We start from the raw sequence: 20,675 nt of genomic DNA on the forward strand, positions 1-20,675 counted from the left end.
GTATAAAAGTATAAACGTTTAGTTGGTGTATCTTCCCACATGACTAATACGTCTAGGTGGCTAAATGGTAAAGCGCTTGGATTTCCAATCTAACATCTCTATAATAGGCAAGTTCGATCCCAAATGCAAGTATTCATTTTTTTATTTTTTTTTATACATTTTTATGATTGTAAGTATATTATTATATAATTTTTTCAGAAGATACGTATTTAGTTAAAATTTTTGGCAACAATTATTCTTCAGAAATCATTTCTCTGTGGCATTTTTCAATGTGTTTGTGTGTGTTCCATTCTTTTATTTTTTTAATTTTTGGTATTGTTTTAATAAAAATTTTTAAAAAGTAGTAAGTATTAAAATTAGTTTAATATTTAAATAAAATATACATAAACCGTTTAAAGTATATTGATTTCGTTGAAATCATATAATAGAAGTATAACTTCTTACGTGCGTACACAGTACACACATTCCTTTTTTTTATCAATAATTCTTCTAGATATTCTGTACTATAACGGAAATATCAACCATTGTGACATTAAAAACTCACCCTGTATGTATACGACCATGTTAATATAGACTTTTGGCGACTATTATGAACCAATGTACATTTTAATCCAGAAAGCCACTGCGCATCCGCTAGGAAAAATATTCTAATTCGGATTTTTTGCACAATCTTACTCAAAAAGGACTCCTTTTAACAAATTTGCATGTTGCCAGGACCAAAAGGTGGTCAAAAATTTTTTAAACGTTTTTTTTTTTTTGTTTTTTTCCTAAAATTATTTTTTTTTGCATGGAAAAAGTTTTTTTTGGTTTTTTGGATCATTCCAAACAGAAAAGATCTTTAGTGACTTTTCTCTAAAAATGATAGTTTTTGACATATAAGCGATTAAAAATTGAAAAATTGCGAAATCGCCCATTTTTAACCCTCAAAAACTATGTGAAAAACTGAAAATTTAAATGTTGCCAAAGTAGGCAGATACTCTTTAAACATCGATTGATGAAGTCCCAAAGAGTTTTTTGCAATGCAATATTCAAAACTCCTTTGTTTTTTAATTTCTAATCAAGCGTGCGCGACACTATTTTCCATCGACAGTATGGTGCAAATGAAAGGAATAAATTCGTTATTTCGTAAACCGGCGACTTTAAGGAAAAATCCCGAAACAGGTCGATTTTTATTTTTCAGTTATGATATTGTGACATATATGGTATACTAATGACGTCATCCATCTGGGCGTGATGACATCGATGATTTTTTTAATAGGGGTCGTGTGCTAGTTCATTTGAAAGGGTCTTTAATTTTCTATTCAGTAATATAAACGTTTATATAATTATTTATACAGGGTGTCCTTCTACTTCTTTTTTTGTCAAATAATTTAATTTAATAAAAATTTTTTGGATACCCTGTATAAATAATTATATAAATGTTTACACTACTGAATAGAGAATTGAAGAACCTTTCAGATGAGCTACCACACGACCCCTATTCTCATTTAAAAAAATCATTGATTACGTCATCACGCCCAGACGGATGACGTCACTAGTATACCATATATGCCACAATATCATAACTTAAAAATAAAAATCGACCTGTTTCGGGTTTTTTCCTTCAAGTCGCCGGTTTACGAAAATAACGAATTTATTCCTTTCATTTGCACCATACTGTATACACATGTAACGGTGTCGCGCACGCGTGATTAGAAATTAAAAAACAAAGGAGTTTTGAATATTGTATTGCAAAAAACTCTTCGGGATTTTATCAATCGATGTTTAAAGAGTATCTACCTACTTTGGCAACATTTAAATTTTCAGTTTTTCACATAGTTTTTGAGGGTTAAAAATGGCCGATTTCGCATTTTTTCAATTTTTAATCGCTTATATGTCAAAACCTATCATTTTTAGAGAAAAGGCACTAAAGACCTTTTCTGTTTGGAATGATCCAAAAAACCTAAAAAAACTTTCTTCCGTGCAAAAAAATAATTTTAGGAAAAAAAAACAAAAAAAAACGTTTAAAAAATTTTTGACCACCTTTTGGTCCTGGCAACATGCAAATTTGTTAAAAGGAGTCCTTTTTGAGTAAGATTGTGCAAAAAATCCGAATTAGAATATTTTTCCTAGCGGATGCGCAGTGGCTTTCTGGACTATTTAGCGTAATGCAGAAACAAAAAGATGACAAATAAAAAACCGTAATTACTAAATTTCCTTTTTTTAGGTTTACAAAATTTAATTTTAAAAAGTGTTTCCAAAGAATAAAAAATTTAGTTTACAACGTTTAAAATGATTCCAGTTAGATGAGCTTGAGTCTCCCTTCTGAACTTCTAAAAATTGCTTTAATCAGTAACTAATTTAATTATAAACATAAATTTTAAACAGAAGTTAGACGCGATTAACATATCAAAGCAGTTTAACATCCAAGTGAAAATAAGGGAGACCACTGGGACGAGTTGACGTTCAAAAAGGGGAAAAACTCCTTTTTCTTCGGAGACTTTTATTTGTCAAGTTTTTATCGGATTTCCGAGGAAGACCTCGGAGCGGTTAAGTGTTATTAAAAGAGATCAGTATAAGGATTAACCGCGCCCGCACCTTCTTTACCCAAACGGACCCGATTTAGATTCAAAAAGACGCTAGCTAACTTCACTTACTTTGATATAATACTAAAGTTCTTTTTATTTTATAGAGAGACGGACAGCGCGTTCGAAGAATGATAAAATAATAAGCTTAAAGGATTCAGACTTTATAAAACTTAAAAATGTTGCTTACAAACGTTAAAATCTTTTTGGGTTGTTTTGGAATTAACACAAACCATTTCAACATTATTATTGGCACACGACGGATAAGTTATTAACCCTCCAGGGAACAGGTGAGGCTTGTCACGCCAGTATGAAAGTAGAACATAAACTTGGTTATTTTTTATTGACAACATTGAAACTCTATATACCTTTCTACTCACATAATTTCTCTAAATTAAAAAAAAAAGATAAGCATAATTGAAATATTTATATCGCCAGTGATCCTCGTAGGCCTCACCCGATCGAACGTGTAATTTTTTTAACGTGTGATATTATATGTATAGGCGTAGAAATACGTAGAGGCGTAAGACAAGGAGATGTAATATCTCCAAAACTCTTCACCTCAGCTCTGGAAGACGTCTTTAAAGAAATGGAATGGGAAGACATGGATATCAACATAAACAGGAAGAATCTCAATCACCTCAGATATTGCAATCAATCAAGACATGTTATTTATATTCCCCGTTTAGGCTTGAGCCTGTTCAGGGTACTGGAACTCCCTTTTTTTTTGCGGGAGTGTGTGGAACATGGTTGATTCCAAAGGGAAGCATGTTGTTGAGAAGTGTGGGTTTAGACGGTGGTTTTTTGCTTGTGCTGGGCTAGCTGGAGCGAGCGAGAAGAAACGCTATGTCCTGTATTTGCTAATCTCTGCGTTGGATACCCGCCAAACAGCGAAGGTAGCTGTCACTTGTGGAACGGCTCTTGGATTCAGCTTTTGGGATGCAGTTTGGTTATCTGCGATATAGTAGGGGAGTGTTTTCTAGAATTTCGTGGAACTCATCGGGAAGTTCGTTTCTAGCTAATTGAAAAAGTTTAGCCGAAGGGAACGGATCTTTATTTTTGGGAATCCCGGTGAGTCTAAAACCGCGCCTATTGCAAGGTGTTTTTAGGATGTTTTTGGCTCTAATATTAGAGCCGTTGATGACGCGCATTGTATACTTGCTGCCGAGAGAACGTATTCTGTCGACTATTTTGGGGATTTTAGCGAGTGGATGTACTAGTACAGACGGATACAGCCTTCCCTTCCTCAGGCACTTCCTCAGAACCCTACGTTCTGTGGCAGCAATTCTGTTGTTGGCTCGTGGTTTTAGCAGAGTATAGAGACACGATCTGTAGTCGATTATTGGTCTTATGAAGGTTTTGTACGTATGTACAAGTGTTTTGCTGGACGTACCTCCAAACCTTCCAGAAAGTGCTCCCAGGAGACAGGCTCTCTTCCTTACCTTGTTTAAGGTGTTTGTAACGTCAGTGTTCCAGTTGAGAGTCCAGTCGAAGTGAACTCCCAAATAGACCACCGAAGGACGATATTCGAGCCTCTCTCCCTGGAGAACGATCCTAGCCTCCTCGAATGAGTTTCGGCCATTAGGATGTCTGAAGGCGATCATCTGGGTTTTCGTGGCGTTGAGCGTAACTCTCCACCTGTTACACCATCTGACCATTTTGTCCAGCAATGTTTGGGCTTTTTCGAATACAGAAGGCTCTACACGAGTGCCCCTTGAAGAGCCTGCGGTGAGAAGGGCAGTATCGTCTGCAAATAGTAGGACTGACTCGGATCGTCTAGCTGGTTTGGGAACGTCACTGTTGTAAACTGTGTATAATATTGGGGCTAGTACTGAGCCTTGTGGCACTCCCGCTTGTGGAGTGAAGGAGGTGGATAATATTTCTGCGACTTTGACGCGTACTGTTCGATCTGAGAGATAGGAGTGTATGATTTTGATAAAAGTAATAGGCAGTCCAAAACGGCGTAATTTTTCAATCAGTCCGGCATGCCAGACCTGATCGAAGGCCTTTTGAACATCTAGGAATATGCCTATTGCGTGTCTTTGAAGCTCGTTGATTGCTTGGGAGATGAAGGTGGCTGCTTCAATCAATGCATTTCGTGTGGAATGTTCAGCTCTGAATCCATCAGATATTGCGATGATGTTGTCCTTATTACAACTAACCAAGAAGAAATAGCTACAATGCTGACTCAACTAGCACACGCATCAGAGAAGATAGGATTAAAAATGAACATGAATAAAACAAAAATCATGACAAACACAAATGACAGAATAAATATAAATTTAAATAATATCAGTATTGAATCTGTTGACGAATATACAGGGTGTTTGGTAAAGAATTGGCCATAGCTTAACCTTTGAGCCCAGAGCTTAACCCCCTAGCAGGCAAGACCGCCTAAGGGCGGTCTCATTTTGCAGCTATTTTTCAGCTGTTTTTCAGCTATTTTAGCTATTTTTAGGCATGCAGCATGCAAACCTGCCTTTGGTCATATACTACTGAGTATACTTGTACATATTTTGTTAACGCTAATTAATTGGCTCTTTTAAGTCAACAGATAACAAGCTTAGAATTTTTCCATTGAAAATAAAATTGGCCTGTTAATGCGAGATGAATGTAGTATACCTTTTTAAGTAAAAATATTAAGAGAATAAAAGTTCTGATTCAAAAAGTATGTAGAATGGGGATAAAAAAATTAAACGTCTTAAATGAGCGCTGAAAGACGTATGTGGCACCGTCTGGGTAATACATCATTTTTGGTGGCGAATTTAGATTGCTCGTCCCAAAAAACTCCCGCATACCAAATTTCGTGTTGTTATCCCGTGCCTGTCAGGAAATATTCAAGAATAAATAAAATAAAAGTTTAACTTTGACAGCCTGTATTTCGGTTATTATCAACTTTCGTACTAAGGTAAGTTGGCTTAAATCGACCTATTTTAACCTCAGGAATCTAAGGTTAAGCTACGGCCCATCCTTTACCAAATACCCTGTATATACTTGAGTCAAATAATCAAAGTTAACCTTTAACTACACGCGCTGGCGTATTTTGTACGCCAGATATAAGAATTCTACTGCAAATATATTTAAAAATTTAATTTTTGACCTTGTTTATCTCTCTAACCTATCACTGGAATGTGCTCTACAATTTGGTTTTAGTTTCGTTATAATCGGCGTTCTGGGAAGGTCGTAATTTACAGTTTATTATTTGTTATTTCCGGTGGTAGACAATATACGCCACGATTATATTAATGTAAGTAGTAATATAAGTACATATTTCAATTGTTTTTTAGTCATTATGGCACAAAATATATTTTTCTTTATAAACAATACTTTTTCTCCTGTAAAAAATCACATTTCAAAAAAATTTTTATCAGTAATTTTATTTATCATGGAATCCAGTTATTCCATAATAATTCCAGTTATAAATCCCAATTGGTTTACTGAGAAGGAACTCCAAGTATTCACTGATGCCGAATAAGGTCTATAACAAACAACTGAGTGTATTTTTTCAAAAAAAAAAAATAACAAATCCTCTGTTTTTAAGTGTGTGGCGTATAAAGTACGCCACGCGTGTAGTTATGTTATAACTTGATGCGCGGGTAGTTAAAGGTTAATAAAGAGAACCAAACAATTGTAGGTACAGAGAAGAATCCGATTGGCGTGGGGAGCGTTTGGAAAGTTAAGATGGATACTAAAAAGCACAAAGATGCAACAGTACCTAAAAACCCGTGTACTTGATCAGGTGCGTCCTTCCTGTTCTCAAGTATGGATCAGAAATAAGGACATTAACAAAGGCCAACATAAACAAAATAGAAATAACTCATTAGGAATAACATGTTGGAAATAAAACTACAGGACAGAAAGTCAAACAAATGAATAAGAGAGAAAACAAAAGTAAAAAATGTAACTGAACAAATAACAGGGTTAAAATGGAGATTTTCGAGCCACAATGCGAGGCAAGAAGATAAAAGTTGTAATGCTGAAATACAAAACTGGACACCGTGGACAGGAAGAAGAGGAAGAGGAAGACCTCAGATGCGATGGAAGGACGATATTGTAAAAGCTGCAGGAACTAACTGGCAAAGCGCAGCCAAGGACAGACGGAAATGGAAGGATTTGGGGAAGGCCTATGTCCAAAGTTGGATAGAAATTGGCTAAAGAAGAACGAAGATTATCTGTATTACCTTTATACAAAATTATCAGTAGTAATTGCACAAGAGCTCTAAAATTCTATATTAATTTTAGAGATCGAGTGCAATTTGTTGCGATTATTTCATGAATAAAACTGTTCAACACCAAAACTTTATTGTAATTTATTTATGTAAGTACAAATTAGTACAATTAAACACACAGTTTTTATAAATATTAATTTGACGGTTGAAAGTCATCACTTTAGCACATGACACATTTACATACGCATAGCATATTTCACCTGACACATTTACATTTACATATATTTTGTATAAGACAATACATAGGTTCACAAACGCACATCTAACTTATTTACATAGTCTATCGACTCTGGAGTCGCCATCAGGAAATCCTCTGACCTGCCATGATATAATCTTGTGGGACACTGTTCTGTGATGTGATAGATGGTTTGTGCTTGTCCACAGTCACAGAGTGGGGATGGTCGTTTACCCCATTTGTGCATCATGTAACCACATCTGCCGTGTTGGGATCTGATTCGGTTCAGCACAGACCATGTGTTGCGTGGTAAGTCAAAGCCTGGTGGTTTTTGTGTGATGCAGGGTAAGTTGCTATTTTGTTGTTCCATCCATTCTCGAGTCCATGTTGTCGTTAAATTGAACTCACCCTCCACAGCAACCTTTGCTGTTTTTATTGGTGGTCGTCTGGAGCGTAGACGGTGACCGTTGGCGGCATCTATATCTTGATGGATTGGCAGGTTCTCGTTACCTACTATCTTTCTGTACTCACTAGTTAGTGCGTGTATGCGTCGTAGTTTGGGTGGTGGAATGTGGCTCAGTACTGGGAGCCATTGCGTAGGGGTGGATTTGATAACTCCAGCAATCATTCTCATTGTATTATTCAATTGGACATCTACTTTGTGTATATGTGGGCTGTTAAGCCAAGCTGAAGAGCAGTATTCCGCAGTTGAGAAGACTAGGCCCAAGGCTGATGATCGCAACTCCCCATGTTGTGCCGCACAGCTTCTGGATGATGTTGTTTCTGGATTTCAGTTTTTCCGCTGTTTTTGTCAGATGTTCCTTGAATGATAGGGTTCTGTCAAGAGTCACCCCAAGGTACTTTGGTGTTTTATTGTAGGCGAGTGTGGTGTTTTCGAACTGAATATTGAGTATCATTCCTGCAAGCTTGTTATTTAGGTGGAAACTGGAAACCTCTGTTTTCGTAGCTTTGGTTGGAGCCTCCATTTACGGAAATATTTTCCCACTATGTGTAAGTCCGCCGTGAGGATTTCTTCTGTTTCTTCAAATGACTCACACCTTGTTGCAAGGACCCAGTCATCGGCGTAACCAAACTTTCTTGATCTGGTTTCTGGTATATCAGAGATGTATAGGCTAAAGAGAAGAGGAACCAAGACAGATCCCTGAGGCAGTCCATTTTTCTGTTTCCTTGGGGTGCTGATTTCAGATCCCATGACCACTTGAATCGTTCTGTCGGCTAGCACGCTGTTGATTATTCGAGCGGTGGATTTACAGGGGATTGTACGGAGGAGCTTGTATATCATGCCTTCTCTCCAGACTGTATCGTAGGCCGCTGTTAGGTCTATGAATGCGGCTGCAGTTTTAAGTTTTCGCTGGAACCCTGCCTCGATAAATGTGGTAAGTGAAAGAACCTGATCTGCGCAGCTTCTTTTGGGTCGGAAACCTGCCTGATCAACCGGTACTGTTTCAAGCAGCTTTGTGCTAATTCTATTGTAGATAAGGCGCTCTAGAAGCTTAAACGTAACCGATAGTAGGGCTATTGGTCTGTAATTCTTAGGGTTGTTATCATTTGGTTTCCCTGGTTTAATATGGCAATGACCTTCGAGCGTTTGAGTTCCTGTGGTATGATACCGGTCTTCATAATGTCCGTGAAAAAGTGGGCTATCCATTCTCTCGCATATTTGCCGCAGTTAATTAAGAATTCGGGATGAATATTGTCAAAACCTGGGGCTTTACCTGGCTTTACATCCTTGAGAGCAATAGTGACTTCTTCGGAAGTGAAAGGGCGGGAGTATTCGGTGTCTGTAGATTGGAATTTTAAAGTTTTGAGCTCTCGTTTTACCTTGGTTGTATGTGGCTTGTCTTTCGGTGCTCTAGATGTTGATACCAGATGTGAGGCAATAGTGTTTGGATTAATTGTTCTTTTGTTCCTTGTTAAAGGAGTTCCGCTTCCTAATTTTCTTAATAGTGTCCATGCTTGCCTGCTTGATGTTTGAAAATTAAGACTTTCTTAAGAAAGTCTTAATTAATTGTCATTAATGTCACTGAATGTATTTTTTCGTAGCAACGAAGGGCATCTGACGTAATACACTTGACGACGGGAAATTATCAAAAATTATCGATTTAATTTAGATTTATGTAGCTTTCTATTGGTCAGAATCTCCTATGAATGAAATAATCAGTAGTAATTGCACAAGAGCTCTAAAATTATCGAATTTTCCCGAGTGACACTTTGACAATTTTAATTTCACGACCCGAAGGGGAGTGAAATTATGTCAAAGTGGCACGAGGGAAACAATTCGATAATGCTTTTAGAGATCGAGTGCAATTTGCTGCGATTATTTCATAAATAAAACTGTTCAAAACCAAAATTTTATTATAATTTATTTATGTAAGTACAAATTACTACAGTTAAACACACAGTTGTTATAAATATTTGATTGTTGAAAGTCATCACTTTTATAACTTTTAAAACAGTAATTTTCATTAATGTCACTGAATGACGTAATATACTTGACGACGGGATATTATCAAAAATTATCACTTTAATTTTTATTTATGTAGCTTTCTATTGGTCAGAATCTTCTATGAATGAAATAATCTCCGTATTTCCCCGAAATTCGATATACTATGTAACATCATAAATTTAGCATTTAGTTGCGAGGTTGGTCTTTTGAACATATCACGGAATTCAGGCAAAACGACTTCCTTTCGTCAATAATTTCTTGCGACTGATCTAGTTGTCATTATTATCTGGCAATCATCGCCATCATATTTCCAAAGAAGTAAAATCATATCTACAAAGAAAGAGATAAAGGATATTTGAGCATCCACCTTATACCGATTTATCACCTCGTGATTTTCACATTTTTGGGCCACTGACAAAAGAGCTAAAAGGTAATCGCTTTAAGTCGGAAGAAGAAATACAAAACATCGTAAAAGAATTCAAGCCAATTCAAGAATTCAATTCAACAGCCATAAGAATTTTTTAAGAAGGATATACATCGGTTTGTGAAAAAATGGGATATGTGGTTCTAACCAAAGATAGCTTTCAATTGACCAAGCCTCGTATATTATGTATTTCATGTTTAGAGGCATCTTAACATCTCCATTCACCAACGAGTTGTATGAAAGATTTATGAATATTGACACCTGTTCGTTGTAACGTTGTTTATAAGAGTGGCCCGAAAACGATACTCAATTATGTCCATTAAGTTGTTTAATAATAAATGGCGTTGTCAGTTGATGATGTGGGTAAACAATAAGAATTTTATAGGACTACTTATAGCCAACAGCTTCAATGGGTTTTCTGACAAATTTATGAATATTTCATCTTTATAGGTACCTATTTCGGTATAACTGAATTTGGTTAATAACAAATAATTGTTGAATTATTTGTTTTTGATAATCTTTGTGAAATAATTGCTTTAGTTATTACCAGGACTAAATAATAAAAGAAACAAAAAATATATTGAGTTATCATTCATTAATCTAAGAGTTATCAGAAAAAAAACTTAATTGGAGTATTGGGCAATAACAATAACGTAAGTTGGTGGGCAGATTGCAATTGCGCGCAGCGGTCAGGGTTCTCAACAGGGTGTCTAAGTTTTATTTACTTCTTATTCGTTTTGAACGGAAATTTTGCTAATTTTAAAAAATTAATTAATTAAAAAATTAATATATTATATATTATACAGTACAATTTTCAAAGGAGGAAGACCTAACCCTTCGGTCCAAACCTAACTTTCGGCATTGATTATAAATATTCCTGTAGTTATTAATCAATGCTTTCGGGTATTAGAGTGTAGAGTACCCCAGGAGGTATCTTAACGGGTCTCGGTGAATTCGTAACTATTTTAATCCCCCATCCTAATTACAGGCCAACTTGTAACTCTGGCGCGCAGGTAATTCTTCGATAACCCACTAACTACCGGTGAATTAGTAACTTTCATTTTTAAGTAATGTTGATAATTGAATATCGGTATTCCAGGTATGTACCTGTAAAACTTACTCTCTTTGAAGGTGGTGTAAAAGGTATTCATCATTTATGTATTGTCTCTTGGAACAGTTACTAGAGAAAATCCAAATAAATTTTGTGAAAATGACTGAAATTCTTGTAACAGATAACAGATTTCGTAATGAGTGCACGTGTGTGTAAGTTATTGGTGGTAAATAATTTTAAATTTCAATTAAAGAAAGTGCTAAAAAGTGGAAAACATTTATGGTACTGTTCTGCATCTGGTTGCAAGGCAACCTGTTATACCGACGGAATCATACGGCCTGCTATCATACGGCCCCTATTTTCATTTTAAAAAATCATCGATTGAGTCATCACGCCCAGATGAATGACGTCACTGGTATGATATGTATACCAAAAAATTTGAATTTAAAAATAAAAATCGACTTATTTCGGGATTTATCTCCAGAGACGCCCATTCTCGAGAAAATGAATTTATTCCAACTCAAACGTCCTCACTGTATTTGTTTATAAGCCAAAAAATTGTTTATAACTTTAAAACAGTCCTGAGGCCTCTTAGATAATCCGATTTTAATTCTGTAAAGTGTATTAGATAGGCAGAGAGCCTCTTTATATGTGAAAAAATTAGCAAACCTCTAAATGGTCTACTTTCTGTTCAGAAAGTGTTTAAAAAATTTGAACTTTTTTAAAAAAATTTAGATTGCAAAATTATTATGCAAAATTTATCAGGTCGATTTTAATGAAATTTGGTGGACGATTTAAGTATGTTATAGGGATTTTCTATGCGAATTACGAAGGTTCTAAGTGCAACCAAAGTTGATGAAAAACACTGAATAAAAAGAGGCTTATTTTGCCCCCTTATTTTGTATTTATTGCTATTTTGCAGAAAGGGTAATAATTTAAGACATTTTTAACTAGTCGTATATCATAAAAAATTCAAATATCTTTATTTTAATTTTCTACGACTTTGCTCCAAAATGAATCGTTTTAAAGTTATAAGAAAAGAATGTAGAAAAAAAATAATGTTTTTCGAAATTTTTAAATATTTAAATTTTTTATTAATGCTCCGGGCATATTTGAGAAGGAGCATAAGTCAATTATTATTATTTTTTTATAGGTAGGTACATATAATACACAACATGTGTTTAAGCAAACCAAGAACCATTCGCTTACATAATAATATGCTATATGCCCCGTGTTGGCTTAATCCGTTACTGTTCAAACTATTAAACAATGGTTTCGAATTCACCTGTATAAAGTTGCGAGTTGGTCAGGTAGAAAAGTTACGAATTGGCCGGTGTACATTTTGATTTAAAAAAGTTTGTCATTAAGAGTTACGAGTTGGCGCGTGTCCATCTTAACCACTTGCACCCTTCGAAGAATTTAAGCCAAGGATAATAAAGTACCTATAGAGATAATATAAACGCTGAAATTCTACCTGATAAAATCTCCATAAAAGTTCAGTTCATAAAAGATGAGATGGTTCATAAAGATGGAATAAAATTTCATAAAATATAAAATGGGCACAACATTTCAGCGATCACCTCAATTTAGATTATATTGAAAAAGGCGTTAACATAGCAAATCAACTAAATGTACATCAGCAACTACACATTTAAAGCACCAACAGAAGTGTCAAATACAGCTATAAAACTACAGACGACACCCATTATGGGCACAAGGTGCCTCGGAGACCATCGCCGACATATTAGTATTCAGCGACCCTAAAAACCCCCTAGTAACAAGTTTGCATTGATTTTGTATTAAATTTCCATAAAACTCCAGAAAACGGTACCCATCCTGAGGACGAGTTGCCTCTGAGGTCATCGTCGGCGTGATATTAGTGTTCAGAGAACCCAAAAACCCCGAGTCACGAATTTGCATTGATTTTGTATCTAATTTCCATAAAACTCCAGGAGACGAGGCCCATCATCGGCACCAGGTACCTCGTAGACAATCGCCGCGTTATGATATTCGTGTTCAGTGAACCCAAAAACCTCCAAATAACAATATTGGACTCATTTCTGTCATTTATTTCCGAATTAAAAATTTATCCTTTTTCATCACTTCAAAAGTCAGTTTGGAAAATGCATTTTTCTTGTTCAATATGGCAATTTTCATTTCGTTATCATCACTTTTATTCAAAAGGTTTCCAAAAGGTTTTATTCAAAAGGCTCTTACGAATCGAATGCAGACAGTTGTATTGAGATTATTCCAACTGAAAAAATTTGGTAGGTTTTATTATTTTTTTCTACGGGCGTGCAAAAATATCTACTTTCGCGCACGCATTTTAGTTTAGAAAGTTTTACTTTTCCGCACGCGTGTTACTTTTCCGCACGCGTTTTACTTTTCCGCACGCGTTTTACTTTTCCGCACGCGTGTTAATTTAGATATGTTAATATGGCCTTAAACTAATTATAATACATTGCAATAAACTAATATTTAGATCAAAAATTTTTCATTCTGGTGGGATATGTTATATGCCATTAGAGTGAAAACTTAGTATTTTGCTAGCAGTTGCCGCTAGGGCATCTATGCCATTTCGTTCGTTGCAATTCGGGACTGCACGCTGGGGTTTGTTTTGGTTGGATCAGGGAGAGCAGCATATGTGCCTCCTGATGAGAGACTAATAAGTTTCGAAACCGGTAGAGGTGCTTGCAGCACTCTCTGATTGGACTGGAATATGGTTCGGCTGTATTTTCGTTTTGCAACGAAATTGAAAATGGTTATTCATTTTTGATTTACATTTACTCTGTGTGGAGTATGAAGGGAACCAGTCTCGTTGGAACTTTACCGCGCTGAGCAGATGTGACGTGAATTAAATTGTAGAATTCCCTCATCTTCCTTAGTCTCAGCATCCGTATGGCTTGCAAATTGTAGAAGCCTCGGAGGTGTAACCAGAGAAGGTTCCCATTGTTTTCATTCTGGTGGGATATGTTATATCCCATTAGAGTGAAAACTTAGTCTTTTGCTAGCAGTTGCCGCTAGGGCATCTATGCCATTTCGTTCGTTGCAATTCGGGACTGCACGCTGGGGTTTGTTTTGGTTGGATCAGGGAGAGCAGCATATGTGCCTCCTGATGAGAGACTAATAAGTTTCGAAACCGGTAGAGGTGCTTGCAGCACTCTCTGATTGGACTGGAATATGGTTCGGCTGTATTTTCGTTTTGCAACGAAATTGAAAATGGTTATTCATTTTTGATTTACATTTACTCTGTGTGGAGTATGAAGGGAACCAGTCTCGTTGGAACTTTACCGGGCTGAGCAGATGTGACGTGAATTGTAAATTGTAGAATTCCCTCATCTTCCTTAGTCTCAGCATCCGTATGGCTTGCAAATTTTAGAAGCCTCGGAGGTGTAACCAGAGAAGGTTCCCATTGTTTTCATTCTGGTGGGATATGTTATATGCCATTAGAGTGAAAACTTAGTCTTTTTTCTAATATTTAGATATTATTTACTAATTTATTTCAAATATATCTTATTGTGTTCATGTTTTAATGAAATTAACGCGAGAATTCGATGAAATAAAATAATTTTGACATAATATTCGAAAGTCAAATCAGTAGACAATAACAGTGGTTTTGAATCGTCGTCATGGAAACCAAGATCGTCGTCATGCTAACCAATTATGCTGAAAGTTTGGTTTTGACAACCTTGTCAAAGAATTAATTTGTGTATGTACTTTCATATTAATTAAATTAATTAATTAAGATTTGGTCATTTTTTAAAGACTCGTAGAAAAAATATTGTTCCTAACGCTTGCAGAAAGTCTTTTTTCCGCACTCGACTGCTTGCCGAACTCCCGCTTCGCGTCGTTCGGCAAACTGCAGTCTCGTGCGGAAAAGTATGACTTTCGGCACTTGTTAGGAAAATAACTATTAATGTTTAATTGCCTCACCTAATATAGTTATTTTCCTAACAAGTGAAGAAAGTCATTCTTTTCCGCACGCAACTACAGTTTGCCGAACGACGCGAAGCGGGAGTTCAGCAAGCAGTCGAGTGCGGAAAAGAGACTTTCTGCAAGAGTTGGGGACAATATTTTTTCTAAGAGTCTTTAAAAAATTACCAAATCGTAATCAATTAATTTAATTAATATGAAAATACATACACAAATTAATTCTTTGACAAGGTTGTCAAAACCAAATTTTCAATATAATTAGTTAGCATGACGACGATCTTGGTTTCCATGACGATGATTCAAAACGACTGTTATTGTCTACCCAGTTGACTTTCGAATATTATGTCAAAATAATTTTATTTCATCGAATTGTCAATAGTAATACCACTAGTGATTCAATTTTCGCGATAAGTCTGTCGATTTACTTCTAAACGAAACTGAGTTGCTTGAAAACACCACGAGTCCGTAGGACGAGTGGTGTTTTCTTTAAGCAACTCAGTTGAGTTTAGAAATAAAAGACAGACTTATAAGATAAATTAAATCACGAGTGGTATTTTATTAGACTATTTCACGAACAAAGTGATAGGTCAAAAATTCAGTAGAATGAGAGGAAGGAATTTAATAATAATACATTTGATCTAGGTAACCCAAATCTACCCATTTTTTGAATAATTCACAATTAGTCATAATACAGAACTCATTTTCCTTTTATCGGGTACAGTTTGCAATAATTTTCTCTTACTATCGCGAGCCGCTCTCGCTTCCTTGAAGGTTATATCTTTGAAAGGATCAATATGTCTCTGATACTCACAGAAATATTTTTCTTGTACCAATTTTGCAGTAGTGTTCCATATGGTTTTAATAACACTCTCCTTGTAATCAATACCATCAATTTTTCGCATGCTGAAGGCCCAGTCTTTTAGAATGAATGCTAGTCTTTCGTTGTTATTTTCCGCATCTAATTTGTAGTTGCGATCCACACAGAACATCATAAATGGTCTCCATATATAAGATTTAGATTTTCTTGTATTACTCGGTATATTTTCTTCAATGTTTTGGTTTATAACTTCGTTTGAAGTACCACCGAAACGACTCATTTTGACGTATACAGCTACAATAATTTTTTTGGCAAACGTCAAACTTTGCTTTGCGATCGGTATCCATGGTTACGTCGTTGAAAACACCAATCAGAATTGAAAGACAGTTGGTGTTTTCGCGATAACACAAGCTGCATTTGGTTTGTGATTGGTCAGATTATGTGAAAATTTTAAGATGAGTGAAATAGTCGCGTTAATTTCATTAAAACAGGAATACAATAAGATATATTTGAAATAAATTAGTAAATTATATCTAAATATTAGTTTATTGCATGTATTATAATTACTTTAAGGCCATATTAACATATCTAAATTAACACGCGTGCGGAAAAGTAAAAACCGCGTGCGGAAAAGTGAAACTTTCTAAACTAAAATGCGTGCGCGAAAGTAGACATTTTTGCACGCTCGTAGAAAAAGTATTGTTTCCAAACTTGTTTCATGTCAATAAGGCATACATATTTATCACACACATTTTTGAAGTTATACTTCTGTAGACGCGATTGTGAATAAAGAGTGATTTTTTATAAAAACGACAGAATGAAGTACGTGCACACCGACAGTATGAAGTTAGTTACTAAATCTTTTAAGTTACGTATGTATCAGTGCAAATAAAATGTGAAAAAAATATTATATTGGTTAAATATTATGTTTATATAGGATCAGCCAGATTTAGGTTGTAATGACAATTACATATTTTTACCTGAAATATCCGAAATAACGTATTTCAGGTAAAAATATGTAATTGACATTACAACCTAAATCTGGCTGATCCTACATATACAGAGTGAGTTTTATGTATGGAAACACTCAATTATCTCGAAAACGGCTGGGAAGATTTTTATAGATTTTGGTAGGTAGGAGTCTTCTAATGCGGTCGATATTATAGTGCTAATTACATTACTGTCATATTTTCCATTTTTCTGGAAATCTAATGAACTTTCTTATTTCAAAGGGAACACCCTGTATATTTTTTGCGTTTTGACGTCCTTAAGAAATACTGATTATTGTTCATGTTATATTCCCCATACATAAATGCCATAATTTCGGAGTTATTGCTACATTTATTAAAAAAAATTTTAAACAAATTATAAAATTCAATTTTTGTTGGCCGTAGTAAACACTATTTTAGGTTGTTTGGATCATTGGGAAAAACAGATTTTTATAATTTTTCTCTAAAATTAATCGTTTCCGAGTTATAAACAATTTAAAACTGAAAAAATCGAATAATGACGATTTTCAAGGTTCAAGAACACAAGTAAAAAATATAATTTTTGAAATTACAAAGTACCTAAATTCAAGTCCAACTCTTCTTCTAATAGATTGCCATAAGATTTTTTGCCTAGTTTTATTCTATAATATTGCTTTTTAATTTTTAATGAAGTGCATATGAGAAGACAGGCAATCGGGCTGCATTAATAACTAAAAAACAATGTTTTAAAATGAAACAATCTCAAATTACTTATCGGAAACTCATAAAATAAGGCTTGAGCTTGAATTTGAGTACTTCGCTGTTTCAAAAATAACATTGTCAATTTGTGTTCTTGAACCTTAAAAATCGTCATTATTCGATTTTTTTTCAGTTTTAAATCGTTTATAACTCGGAAAAGATTAATTTTAGAGAAAAGTTACAAAAAAATTTTTTTGTTCCCAATGATCCGAACAACCTAAAATAGTGTTCATCTGGGCCAAAAAAATTGATTTTTATTATTTGTTTAAAAAATATTTAAAAAAAAATGTAGCAATAACTCCGAAATTGTGGCATTTGGGTATAGTGAATATAACATGAAAAATAATCAGTATCTCTTAAGGACTTCAAAACGCAAAAAATATACAGGGTGTTCTATTTGAAATATGAAAGTTTATTAGATTTTCAGAAAAACGGAAAATATGACAACAATGTAATTAGCACTATAATATCGGCCGCGTTAGAAAACTCCTACTTACCAAAATCTATAAAAGTCGTGCAAGCCTTTTTCCAGATAATTGAGTGTTTCCATACATAAAACTCACTCTGTATATGTAAATATAATATTTAATCCAAACATGCCGCAAGTCAACAGTTTTAGGACCATTTATTGATGTTTTTAGTAAATATATTTATTATAATTTTTGTATTTCAGAAATTTTTCATTTATTATAAATTAATAAATGAATTAATAAATAAAAATATTTTCTCTCCTTGTGGGATCGGTACTCACCGAAGGGACCGTAAACGTTGGATACAATTAGCGTCTCTTTGCAAAGACAATGACGTCGACTTTGCAAAGTAACAAGACACTTACTCTACACACACACTACACATGACACTAGGTACCTATAGAAAATGAATTTAGTTTGTGTTACTAAAAGATAAAATTTTGTTATCGGCAGTTTTTTTGATTAAATGAGGATTTTTCGAGGTATTCTCAAAAAAACCGTCTAAAAAAGTCTATTGTTTCGACGAAAAACTGTTACTTTCAAGCACGAATAACTCGAAAAATATTAGTTTTACGAAAAAAACGTAGAAAACATTTTTTTCTTAGATTCACTTTTTACATCGATCTACGTGTTTAAAATGTAATAAAAAGTTCCCACCCCCGAGACGGGGTGGCAACCTCCCTCAAGGTTTTAGCGTACAGCGGCATGATATAGAAAATGATCCTTGGACTTTTCCCTACCTTCTGTGAAAATTTCAAGTAAATCCATGCTGGACGAAAAAATTGCGAGCCAAGATGCTTCATTTCCTCGACTAACACAAATTTTTTATCTCCTAATCAAATTTAAATCTGTTGTATAGAAAGAAAAATATAGGAGAAACATAAATAAAATCTGTTTTTCTACTATCGTCCATTCTACACCCTGAATACAAAAGTATATAAATTTGGTTAAACACAATTCGGCTTTATATTTTAGTAGACTCCTCTTGATTTTTAGAAAACAAAAAGTGAATAAGCTCTTTTATGGGATATACAACAGTTCCAGGTTATTCATTCCCCACATAAACCCGGTCGCCACGCTAACTAAAAAATGATACTCATTTGAACTTTTGGCTAGCGTTTTCAGAAAAACCCGGCTGTCCGTCACATGCCCCCATTAATCCGGTCACAGAGTCGTTCCCCCTTCCTTGCAAAAACGTCGCAATCTTGTAAACCGAAACAGGACCTGGCTAAGCGGCATTAATCAAGTATTCCCGAGGGATACGAGCCGAAAAAGCACCAGGACTCTCGGCTGGAAATCTCTCCGTCCATACTAATGCCTGTAATTAGGTATTAGTTATAGTTGACACTTAAAACATAATTCAGATGTTATCATTCAATTCAGAACATATTTCTGAGTCTTGTATAGAACTCGAGATAGTGATTTACTTTTATGATCTGCAGCGCAGAATGTATTACAACATTTGATATTTTTTTTATAACAAATAACAAGATTGTTAGTTAAATCTATTTAGTACTAAGTGTGTAGTAATAATGTAGTATTAATTTAGGTAATACTAAAAGGTATTTAGAATAAAAGCTAAAACAGTGAAAACAAGGAAATAGGTTTAAAACTTAGTAAGACAAAAACTGGACCAGGGCGCATCTGTAAAAATATTAGTACATTTGGACGTTGAGAGGTGACTCATATTTTTGTGCAGAAATTGCTTGAAAATAACTGATATAATAATATTTGAGTTATCCTCCCATTTAAAAAGGTCCGGAACATTGTTTAAATAATCCAAATGTCAAAAAATGAAGGAACAGTTAGATTTTTTTCTTTGTTTTTGATTATAACTTTAAAAGTATTCATTTCCGAAAAAAGTTGCACTGACATAAAAGTTGACTAATTAAATTTTGTACAATATAGAATTAGCTAAATATTTTAAAAATTGTCACCCTTGTTGCAAAATAGCAATATTTGCGAAAAATACATAAAAAACAAGTATTTGCATTTTACGTTTTTCAACCATTTATGCTACACTTAGGACATGTTTTATTCAGAACAACTATATGATATAATAAAACAATACTCTGAATTTCATTAAGATCGGTTTAAAAGATTTTGTAAAATAAATTTTGCAATCCAGCTTTCGCAAAAAAAAATTCAATTTTCAAAATGCTACAGTACTAAAAATAAAGCAGACAGAAAGTTGAATTTTTTACATATAGAAGAATACCGTACGTTTCATTTACAATTTGCAAAATTAAAATCGGTTAACAACCACGGCGTTAGGAATTTTTTTAAATAAACAATAATTTTTGGTGCTACGCGCAGGACAGCGGATAGTTTGCTCTGATTTGGCATTCCAATGACTTTTGATAATGATTGATACATTTTAATTTTTAGCACATTTCGATATAAATAAATTTGTTTATTGCAAAATTAAAATCATACTCTGTCCTTTGAAATAACACCTTTTAGTATAGTATAGTTGATCCAAAAGATGGCATAACCCAGACATCCAAAGTGAAAGTTATCCTTCACCTCCGAATTGTTCTATATGATGCACACCATTTCCAGAAAAAAGTCACACCATTTTGAGCGTCGGATTTGGGGGGAGAGGGGGGAGAAATCGGTAAATTCGTAGTTTTTTAAGTTTTCGCCAATATTTCTAAAACTATGCGGCTTGGCATAAACAACCTTCTATACAAAATTGTTCTACATTAAATTTGAAATAAAAAATGCATAATCTTCCTAAAATGAATGGTTCCAAAGTTATGGAGGTAGTATAGTATAACTGGTCCAAAAAAAGGCCTAACCCAAACATCCAAAGTAA

This window comes from Diabrotica virgifera, chromosome 3 (genome assembly GCF_917563875.1).
Source record: "Diabrotica virgifera virgifera chromosome 3, PGI_DIABVI_V3a".
Classification (NCBI taxonomy): Eukaryota; Metazoa; Arthropoda; class Insecta; order Coleoptera; family Chrysomelidae; genus Diabrotica; species Diabrotica virgifera.